Consider the following 12,369-nt stretch of genomic DNA (forward strand, 5'->3'; position numbering starts at 1 on the left):
TTCAATATATTAAATTGTTTTCCTCATTGATAGTGTCTGTATGGACATTAGAGTGCAAATATCTAACGACTTTTCGATCAACCGACGTGTGATAGAAAATAGAGAGGCCGCTAGTCAATCGTATTGCCAATGGAAGGTTGAAGCCAAGACTATTTAAAGTATTAGCCCACATATTCGACTAATGGTGGAAAAATATGTAAGGTTGTCGCGGATTGAGAGTTGGATGAAATATGTCCAACCCTTTAAATTTTGCATCAAAGACGTAATATTCCTATTCCTATATATTAAACGTAATAAAATAAGCTAGTAGCTCAGTTACTAGCCACGGTTTAAACACTTAGCTTATCGCAAACTGATATACAAACATCCCTCTTTTACAATTGTTTACTTTCAATGTGAGAAAACAAAAGCAGCAAAATTTCCTAGAAAAGCCATATATATAAATATCACAAGATCAACAATATGTCTTAATTTCTCGTAATCATCGTCAGTTTTTTCATGTTCATTTTTCACCATGTATAACTTTCCCATCAACCAACTTGCCACGTTACCTGCATGTTGGGTCCTTCAATCTCCTTATTTATACCAACATTATAGTCAAATTCTTTCATATACAAACCTAATTTCAAAACCTTCAAGTCCAGGTCCCAATCTACATTATGGCTTGGTACTCGGTGTCTTTTCTTTTCTGTCTCCCCTTTCTGGCTTCATTTTTCTATATCTTTCTTGCTTTTCCATGTTTTTCTCAAGCAATGCACAGGGTCCACCTTCCCCTGGATACTCCCCCAGCTCGAGGGTTACTCCTGTGACCTTTAACCAAGGGTTTAGAAACCAATGGGGTCCTCAGCATCAGAGACTAGACCAGGGTTCACTAACAATATGGCTTGATAAAAGCTCAGGTTTTTGCAATAGCCACATCCCTTTGTTTTTCTTCACTTTCTTTGTTATCATGGAAGTTCTTCTCCTGGTCCTGGAGATGATCACTCAACAGAACTATGTGTTGGAAATAAAACACTCACACAGACAACATTTATTGAAACTCAAACAAATATTACAAGAGCACTCTCACTCAAAAACAAGAACTACAACTCACTCTTATAAGACTTTGCTTCTTCACTCACTTAGAAGCTCTTAATTTTTCTTGATGCTTAAAACTAAAATGGGGAGGGGTATTTATACTACTCAAGAACAATCTTACACCACACAAATAAACTAATTTAAACCATTAAAGTCTACAAATACCTAACTCTCACCTAACTAAATTGATGTAAGCAATGACATCATTACTTAAATGATGTAAGCAATGACATCTTTACTTAAATGATGTAAGCAATGACATCAATTTAGTTTGGGTTTGGGTTTAGGCTCCCATAATGGATCAAGTTTATGATCCAACACCCCCCCTTAAACTTGATCTCGTGACCCCTAGTAGGTTCCTTAATCTTATGAAGTCTTCACTTTTCAGTGGCTTGGTAAAAATATCGGTAACTTGATCTTGTGACTTCACGCATTCAACTTCCACATCGTTTCTTGCAACACACTCCCATATATAGTGGTAGCGAATGTCGATGTGCTTGTTTCGATCATGGAATACTGGATTCTTTAATAAGGCAATGGCTGTTATCGACACAAAACCTTGGGTAGGCTCTTCTTGTATCAAACCTATCTCCTTCAATAGATTTCTAAGCCAAATTGCATGACAAACACATGAGGTAGCAGCAACATATTCCGCTTCACAAGTGGACAATGTGACAATCGGTTGATTCTTTGACATCCATGTGAACGCAATATCTCCCATAAAAAATACGAATCAAGTAGTGCTCCTTCGATTATCTATGTCTCCACCCCAATCACTGTCGTTATATCCAACAAGCTTGTAATAATTAAAAACTGAATAGAACAAGCCAAAGTCAATTGTACCTTTCAGATAGCGAAGAATTCTCTTTGCGGCTTTAAAATGGGTGGTTGTTGGAGATTCCATGTAGCGACTAACCAATCCAACTGCATGAAGAATATCGGGTCTCGTGCAAGTTAGATAGCGTAGACTTCCTATCAAACTTTTGAAGAATGTTGGATCTACACTTTCGCCTTCTTCATGTTTGGTCATCTTGATCCCGTATTCTGCCGGTGTGCTTATTGGCTTACAGTTCTCCATCTTGAACTTCTTCAGTATCTCCTTTGCATAGCTTTCCTGTGAAATGAAAAATCCATCCTTTTGTTGCTTAACTTCAATACCAAGGTAATACGCCATGAGCCCCATGTCTGTCATCTCGAATTCTTTCATCGTCACATCCTTGAATTCATTAAACATGCTTGGGTTACTTCTGATGAAGATCAAATTGTCCACGTAGAGGCACACGATCAAAATATCTTCATCTTTGATCTTGATATATAGAGCATGCTCGTAGGGACATTTGTTGAAGCCATTCTCTTGGAAGTACTTGTCGATTCGACTATTCCATGCCCTTGGTGCTTGTTTTAGCCCGTAAAGAGCCTTCTTCAACACCAACACCTTGTCTTCGTGCCCTTTGACTTCATAGCCTGATGGTTGCTGAATGTAAACTTCCTCTTCAAGAACTCCATTTAGGAAGGCAGACTTTACATCCATCTGTTGTATCTTCCACTTGTTTTGAGCTGCCAAAGAAATGATTAGTCTGATAGTCTCCAATCGAGCAACAGGAGCAAATACCTCATCATAGTCAATTCTAGCCTTTTGACTATAGCCTTTAGCAACTAGTCTCGCCTTGTGCCTTTCAATCTCTTCTTTGGCATTTTGCTTTGTTTTGTACACCCATTTGACACCTATCGCATTATGTCCCTTGGGAAGTGAGGTAAGTTACCATGTGTCATTCTTCTCGATGACCTTGATTTCTTCATCCATCGCATCTCTCCATTTCTTTTCTTGTACCGCTTCTTGAAAGCTCACTGGTTCACAATCGGCAAATAGACAAAATAATATAAGAATATCTTGTCGTTCAGTTACCTCATAGAGATCTCTAAGGCTTCTTGTGCGTTGTACAACTCTTTCACTTTGACTCCCACTTGACGATGACGAAGGTGATGAGTCTCCTTGAGTGGTTGATGTTGGTGAAGTGGGTGGAGTTGCAAGCTCTTGTTGAGATTCATCTAGTTGTTCCCTCATTGTCTGCTCATCTTCTTCAAACTAAGGAAAGAAATTGAAGTCATCTGTATGAGAGTTAAAATCCCATTCATCTTCTTCGTTAAAGACCACATCTCGACTAATCACAAACTTCTTATTGTTTGGATTGTACAACTTGTAGCCCTTCGAATTAGCATCATAGCCGATGAAGATAAAACTCACGCTTTTATCATCAGCTTCGTTATTCTCTCATCTGGTACGTGAACATGGGCTATACTTCCAAAGGTTCTCAAGTGAGAAATGCCAGGCTTTCTTCCACTCCATGCTTCTTGTGGTGTCTTTCCCCATACACTTCTTGTTGGAGATCGGTTTGTCAAGTAGACTGCACACGCTACTGCTTCCGCCCAAAATTCTTGAGTTCTTGCTTTGAGCATGTTCTGATGTCGAGGATTGTTCTGTTCTGAGAGATCGGATTGATTGGTCCACACACATCAGTATGGATGAGCTCGAGTGGCTTCTTGGCTCTTGTCTCTGACTCCTTTGGAAAGCTTTTCCTGAATTGTTTCCCGACTAGACACCCTTAACAGAACTGGTCAGGATGGTTGATGCGAGGTAGTCCTTTCACCATCTCCTTCTTAGATAACAGCTCTAGACCTCCAAAATTGAGATGCCTAAATCGAAGATGCCAAATCCATGATGCATCTTTGTAGCAAGCTTTCAGGCACTTTGCAACATCATTTTGTATGTTGATCAAGAACATTCTATTCTTTGACATCGGCACTTTAGCAATGAAGTTATTCTTATCATCTTTTATAGAAAGATTATAATTATTCATATGAATATCATAACCTTTCTCTACCAGTTGCCCTAAACTTAAAATGTTACTTTTCATATTGGGCACATAGTAGACATTTGAAATAAATTGATGTCTCCCATCTTTCAAACGGATAAGAATGTTACCTCTCCCTTTCACTGCTATTGTGAAATCATCTCCAAATGAAACATTTCCGCTTACTGACTCGTCTAACTCCACAAACATGTCTTTCCTTCCACACATGTGATTGCTTGCACCACTTCAAGATACCAGGAATTTGCTTGGCCACCATCAGTTTCCTTTCGTGCTAGAAGAAGAGTTTCTTTTCCATCTATCTTTTCCTCCACGTAATTGGCCTTCTCCTCAATTTTGTTGTTGGGAGCTCTACATTCTGAAGCATAATGCCCAAATTTTTGACAATTATAACATCGAATTTGAGATTTGTCATACTTTGAGTTTGGATTGATTCTTCCATGGCCTCGTGTTGAGCTTTCTCATTTCTCATAGTTGTGTTGGAATTGTTATTGTTGTAATTCCAGCCTCGTCCACGACCTCGACTTCCACCTCGTCCATGGCCTCTACCTCTGCCTTGGCCACGTTGGTTTCTATTATTGCGTTGGCTTTCGTGCATATCCTTGAGTTACAGCTTGAGGAGTTGCTCAGTAAACTCATGCTTATTCTTATTCTTCTCTTCGTATGCTTGCAATGATCCTTGGAGTTGCTCGATCGTCATTTCTTCCAAGTCTTTAGTTTCTTCAATCGTCACGACAATGTGCTCAAATTTGGGATCCAACGAACGGAGTATCTTCTCTATTATCCTCACATCTTCTAACTTTTCACCATTTCTTTTTAATTGATTAGAAACAGCTACTACTCTTGAGAAATAATCTGAAATAGACTCAGATGCTTTCATGTGTAAGGATTCGAATTCACCTCTTAATGTTTGGAGACGAACCTTCTTTACTTGCTCGGATCCTTTGTAAGAGGTTTGCACCTTCTCCCATGCTTCCTTGATAGAGCTTGCACTTGAAATCTTTTCAAAACCATCATCATTTAATGCTTGACAGATGAGGTAGAGAGCCTTTTTTTCTCTCTTTCTTGAATCCTTCAAAGTTGTCTTTCGATCTGGTGTAAGTGTAGCAAAAAACAACATCATCCACAATCTCGTTATAGCCTTTCTCTATGATATCCCACACATCTTGTGATCTAAGAAGTGCCTTCATTTTGATACTCCAATTGTCGTAGTTGTTGTTGTTGAGTGTCGGAACTTGGAATGGTGCCATACCATTTGCCATATCTCTCAATATAATGAGATTTTGTAAAATCCGATTGCACGGATGAATCCGGAACGCCGAAAAAAACCTTGGGAGGGACTTGGACAACTCGGTCAAGGGGCTTTAACTCGGCTGACTCGGCTCAACTCGGTGAGTCAACTCGATTTTCTAGCAGCAGTCTTCCGGCGGTGCGTGGCGGTGCGTCAGAACTCAAATTGAGAAACTTCTGGCGGCGGCGGATTCCTCTCGTCGAGATCTTCGATCTTTCCAACTCTCTCTGATGCCACTTTGTTGGAAATAAAACACTCACACAAACAACTTTTATTGAAACTCAAACAAATATTACAAGAGCACTCTCACTCAAAAACAAGAACTACAACTCACTCTTATAAGACTTTGCTTCTTCACTCACTTAGAAGCTCTTAATTTTTCTTGATGATTAAAACTAAAATGGGGAGGGGTATTTATACTACTCAAGAACAATTCTACACCACACAAATAAACTAATTTAAACTATTAAAGTCTACAAATACCTAACTCTCACCTAACTAAATTGATGTAAGCAATGACATCATTACTTAAATGATGTAAGCAATGACATCTTTACTTAAATGATGTAAGCAATGACATCAATTTAGTTTGGGTTTGTGTTTAGGCTCCCATAATTGATCAAGTTTATGATCCAACACTATGTGCTTATTCTTTTGCATTCGTGGTGAAAATAAGAAGTGGTTTCAAGTTACTTCAGCCATATCAGTCTGGTTACTTCGGTGCTGCCATGAAGCTCCAACCCTGTTATACAGTAGGAGTCATTACATCTTTCTATGCAAGAATTAATTAAGATTAACATTAACACACAAATTTATTGAGAGAAAAAATCGCTTAACTAATTAAATTTGATGTTTTACAAATCGAAAAATTGGCAGCTTTCAAACAGTGAAGATCCCCTTGGAAACCATGATGAAATTGACATCGAGTTCCTTAGAACATCCCCGGATAAATCATATACTCTGTAAACTAATGTGTACGTCAGAGGAAGTGGGGATGGGAATTTAATTGAGAGGGAAATAAAATTTCATCTATGGTTTGATACTACACAATACTTTTATAACTATGCAATTCTATGGACACCTACTAGATTATGTAAGTGTGATCTAACTTGTTATGTTCGTAGTTTTAGAAGCAAAACTGATCTTTCTAAATTATGTGAATCAGATGGATTGATAATTTGTTCATAACTTATTATGATGGGTTATTATTTTTGTTAATGTTGCTTAGGCATTTGTATTATTATGGAAAGCGATGTGCACATTTTGTAAGCTCCCCTAACAAAAAATATATCCCAGTAAAGTAACCCACATAATATTGTCACTAAAATTTGAGATTGAATTTTTTAAACTTGCAAGTTTAAATAATTTTATTATTCAATGAACAGACTTTTCGTAGATGATGTGTCCATTAGGATGTATGAAAAGAAGAGTGATGTCACATTTCTGACGAGACCTATGTGGGTGTACGGATCAATATGGGACGCATGGTCTTGGGCAACTGAGAATGGAAGATACAAGGTTGATTATAGCTACCAACCCTTTGTTGGTAGGTATTCAAACTTCAAACTAGGTGGTTGCACTACAAATAGCCCAGCCTCTGCAACGGGTTCTGGCAGCCTTAGTCAACAAGTGATGGCCATGAATTGGGTACAAACGAACTATTTGGTGTATGACTATTGCCATGACCTTAGGAGGGGTCATACTCGGACGCCAGAGTGCTAAATAAGATTACGATAAATTGTTAAATGTAGGGGAACAGGCGCAAGAGTGGTTGAGCGTCCAAAGCCCTCTTAAGATTTGATTGTCTGCGCGTGTTATTAATTTGTATTGTATTGTATTATTGTGGATGTTGGCATCGTTTGTTGAATTGGATGATTAGAAACGAATGTATGTTAGAGAATTTGAGAATGAAGTAGAAAAACAAATGCTTTTCTTTTCTTTCAGAAGCAAGCCTATTATTAAATATCATTGTGAATATAGTGTTGAAAATTGAGGCACATATACCGAAAGTGCATGAGAAAACAAAAAAGGAAATGAATTAAAAAGGGGCACCGAAAGGTGCAGATTTTGTTGAAAAAAAAATGGTAAAATCCTAAATTTTAGTTATTGTAATTTAGAGTATTTACAAATTAGTCCTTAAGCTTCAACTATAAATACCCTAGCTCATTTAGCTTCAAAACCATCCCAAATCATTCTAGCTTTATCTCAATACTAGAGAATTTAGAGAGTTTTCTCCTTTTTATCAAGATAGAATTATCATTGTTTTTTCCTTGGTAGATCGAGATAAGTTGTAATTTTTATTTTCTCATAGTGAAATTCTTCTACCGTTGCCCGTGGTTTTTACCTTATATTATTTAGGAGTTTTTCACGTAAATTTTGTGTCTTCTTTATCTTTATTTTTATTTTCTCAAATTATCAGTTGCGATTTTGCTCTATCCGATAGCCGTCTTCCGCAACAATTGGTATCAGAGCCAGATTTGAGTGTATAATATATGCTTATTGTCTTTGTGATTGCCACCAAAAGGTGGATTCTCCAACATAAGAAAGTAAGAAGGTATTACCCATTCTTTGAAGGTTCTAGAGAACTATTCACGAAAGTGAAATAGTGTGAGCTATCCGTAATAAAAGCTATGGCAACAAAATTTGATATTGAAAAATTCAATGGGAGAAATTTCTCATTGTAGAAATTGAAGATAAATACCATCCTGAGGAAAGACGGTTGTCTAGCAGCTATTAGTGAAAGGCAGTAGATTTCACATATGACAACAAATGGATCGAGATGGATGAGAATGCTATAGCAAACTTTCATCTAGCATTAGCAGATGAAGTATTGTCAAGCATCGATGAGAAGAAGACAACTAAGGAGATATGGGATCATCTCACCAAATTGTACGAGGCTACATCCTTGCACAATAAAATTTTCCTTAAGAGGAAATTGTACACTCTCCGTATGCCAGAATCTACTTCAGCGAAGGAGCACTTAAACACATTGAACACTTTATTTTCTCAGGTTACATCCTTAAGATGTACAATAGGAGAACAAGAACGGACTGAACTTATACTTCAAAGTCTACCTGATTTGTATGATCAACTCATCATCAACTTAACAAACAGTATTGTCACCAGTCTAGTCTTCGATGACGTTGCAGCTGTTGTTCTACAAGAAGAAAATTGGTACAAGAACAAGGAAGACATACAAGTAAATCTTCAACAAGCAGAAGCATTAACAACGATGAGAGGGAGATCAATAGAACGTGGCCAAAGTAGTAGTCGCAAACATGGTAGATCGAAGTCAATAAGCAAAAAGAATTTAAAGTGTTACAACTGTGGAAAGAATGGTTACTTGAAGAAGGATTGTTTAAGTCTAAATAAAAACTTCAATCCACAAGGCAATACCGCAAACACTTCAGATGATAGAGATGTTCTATGCTATGAAGCATCAACCACCGTGGAAGGCAGAAAGAGATTTGCAGATATATGGCTCATTGATTCGGGAATAACATATCACATGACCTCAAGAAGAGAATGATTCCATCATTATAAACCTGTTTAAGGAGGATCTATGTATAGTTGCAATGATCATGCCTTAGAGATCGTTGGCGTAGGAACCATCAAATTGAAGATGTATAATGGAACAATTAAAGTTGTTCGAGATGTGCGACATGTGAAAGGCCTGAAGAAAAATTTATTATCCTACGGATTGTTGGATAATAATGCAAGCAAGATTGAAACACGGAAAGGAATCATGAAGGTGTTCCGTGGAGCGCTTGTGATACTGAAAGGCGAAAAGATAGCAGCAAACTTGTACATGCTGAAGAGAGAGACTTTGCTAGAAGCAGAAGCCTCTGTTTCCTCATGTAGTTCAGATTCTGCAATGCTATGGTATTAGAAACTTTGACACATGTCATAACAAGGAATGAAAGTCCTTGTGGAGCAAAAGCTACTTCCAAGCTTAACAAATATATCACTTACTTTGTGTGAGCATTGCATAACAATTAAGCATCATCAGTTGAAATTCAACACATCAAATTCTAGAGGCAAAAGTGTTCTAGAATTGGTTCACCCTGACGTATGGCAAGCACCAGTTACATTCCTAGGTGGAGCAAAATATTTTGTCTCATTTATTGATGACTACTCTAGGAGATGTTGGGTGTACCCTATTAAGAAAAAGTCAGACGTGTTTTCAACTTTCAAAAACTTCAAAGCATGGGTGGAACTTGATTCTGGAAATAAGATCAAGTATTTCAGAACAGATAATGGAGGAGAATACACAAGTGAAGAATTTGATGACTTTTACAGGAAAGAATGCATCAAAAAACAGTTCACAGTGGCAAACACTCCTCAACAAAATAGAGTGGCAGAGCAGATGAACCGAACCTTGTTATAAAGAACAAGAGCAATGTTGGGGGATGCATGCCTAGAAAAAATCATTCTGGGCAGAAGTAGTCAATACCGCCTGTTATTTGGTGAATCGAGCTCCATCAACTGCAATAGAGCTGAAGACAGCAATGGAGATGTGGACTGGTAAACCAACTGATTATTCAAACCTCCACGTATTTGGAAGTATTGTGCACGTGATGTATAACTCCCAAGAAATTTCGAAGCTGGATCCAAAATCCAGGAAATGCAAATTATTGGGTTATACTGGTGGTGTAAAGGGGTATCGCTTGTGGGATCCCACTGTTCGCAAAGTGATCATCAGCAGGGATGTTATCTTTGTAGGAGATAAACTACAAAGAAAAAAAGACGATAATAGCGTTGAAAAGTCAGAGATTACACAAATACATGTGGAAAAAGAGGTTGAACAAGTAGATTCTTCTGAAGCAGAACCAGCATATGATGAACAAGAACCAGAGAGTTCTGAAGCTCCAATAACTCGTCAATCAGATCGTGTGAGAAGACATCCCAATTGGCACTCATATTATGTTATAGAAGGAAATATTGCATATTGCCTTTTAACAGATGACGGTGAGTCATCAACATTTCTGGAGGCAATAAACAGCTCAGATGCTTCACTATGGATGATGGAGATGCAAGAAGAAATTGAAGCCCTTCATAAAAATAATACATGGGACCTTGTGCCACTACCACAAGGAAGGAAGCCAATTGGTAACAAATGGGTCTTCAAAATCAAGCGAAATGGTGACGATTAAGTAGTGTCGTGCAATACTGGTGGTCAAAGGATATGCTCAAAAAGAAGGTATTAATTTCAATGAAATATTTTCTCTTGTGGTTCGACTACAACAATTCAATTAGTCTTGGCAATGTGTGCTACATTGAATTTACATCTAGAGCAGCTAGATGTTAAAATAGTTTTTCTTTATGGAAATCTTGAAGAAGAGATTTATATGCTCCAGCCTGAAGGTTTTGAAGAAAAAGAAAAAAAGAACTTGGTTTGCAGGTTGAACAAATCTCTGTACGGTCTAAAGCATGCGTCGAGGTGTTTAGTATAAGAGATTTGATTAATTCATTATGTGTCTTGGATACAACAGACTTAATGTAGACCCTTGTGCTTATTTCAAGAGGTTTGGTGATAATGATTTTGTTATATTATTGTTGTATGTGGATGACATGTTGGTTGTAGGACCCAACAAAGATCATATTGAAGAATTGAAGGCACAACTGGCTAGGGAATTTGAAATGAAGGACTTGGGATCAACAAATAAGATTCTAGGGATGCAAATTCATCGAGACATAAGTAATAGGAAGATTTGGCTTTCACAAAAGAATTACTTGAAGAAGATTTTGTCAAGATTCAACATGCAAGATTGTAAGTCAATTTCTACCCCTCTTCCTATTAACTTCAAATTATCCTCCAGTATGAGTCCTAGCAGTGAACAAGAGAGGATGAAGATATCTCGAGTACCGTATGCATCGGTAGTGGGAAGTTTAATGTTCACTATGATATGCATAAGAACAGACATTGCACAAGCAGTGGGAGTGGTTAGTCGGTACATGGCGAATCTAGGCAAAGAGCATTGGAATACAGTAAAGAGGATCCTGAGATACATCAAAGGGACTTCAAATATTGCATTATGTTACGGATGATCAAACTTACTAATCAATGGGTATGTAGATTCTGACTATACAGGGGATTTGGATAAAAGCAAATCTACAACAGGATATGTGTTCAAAGTTGTTGGTGGAGCTATAAGTTGGGTTTCAAAATTGCAATCAGTTGTGGCTACGTCCACAATAGAGGCAGAATATGTAGCAGCTACACAAGCCAGTAAAGAAGCAATTTGGTTGAAGAAGGGACGGTAGATATGCAGAAGATCCATACCAAAGACAACATAGCAGATTTCATGACGAAGGCGATCAATGCTGATAAATTTACTTGGTGTCGATCCTCTTGTGGCCTATCAGAAATGTAAGCAATATGAAGGTACAAGGTAGAAAGAATGGTGTGAAGATATGATTGTTCAAATCAAATCTTCAAGTGGGAGATTGTTGAAAATTGAGGCACGTGCATCGAAAGTGCATGAGAAAACAAAAAGAAGGAAATGAATTAAAAAAGGGCACTGAAAGATGTAGATTTTGTTGAAAACAAATGGTAAAATCCTAAATTTTAGTCATTGTAATTTAGGGTATTTACAAATTAGTCTTTAAGATTCAACTATAAATACCATAGCTCATTTAGCTTCAAAATCATCCCAAATCATTCTAGTTTTCTCCCAATACTAGAGAATTTAGAGAGTTTTCTTGAGAGTTGATTTCTACTTTTTATCAAGAGAGAATTATTATTGTTTTCTCCTTGGTAGATAAAGAGAAGTTGTAATTCCTATTTTCTCATAGTGAAATTCTTCTACCATTGCCCGTGGTTTTTACCTTATATTATTTAGGAGTTTTTCACGTAAATTTTGTGTCTTCTTTATCTTTATTTTTATTTTCTCAAATTATCAGTTGCGATCTTGCTCTATCCGATAGCCGTCTTCCGCAACATATAGTTAATATACCATCAAGCGATTAAATTTTAGACATTTGGCTTTTTTGAAAATAAAACACAATTCTTTATTTTCTATGAAATGAAACTTCAGAATTTCCTATATCTAGATCTTTCGTAACTACAAATATAGGAGAGGGGGAATCTTTTATGGAAAAAAGATGAAAGTATTGTTATGGTTTTGAAGA

At 37.3% G+C, this 12,369-nt stretch overlaps 1 pseudogene; it reads left to right on the forward strand.

The window, feature by feature from the left end:
* Positions 1-555: 555 nt before the first annotated feature.
* LOC120196281 lies at positions 556-7,120 on the forward strand (annotated as a pseudogene).
* The last annotated feature ends 5,249 nt before the right edge of the window (positions 7,121-12,369 follow it).

This window comes from Hibiscus syriacus, unplaced genomic scaffold, assembly GCF_006381635.1.
Source record: "Hibiscus syriacus cultivar Baekdansim isolate YM2019G1 unplaced genomic scaffold, ASM638163v2 tig00117032_pilon, whole genome shotgun sequence".
NCBI classification, from domain to species: Eukaryota; Viridiplantae; Streptophyta; class Magnoliopsida; order Malvales; family Malvaceae; genus Hibiscus; species Hibiscus syriacus.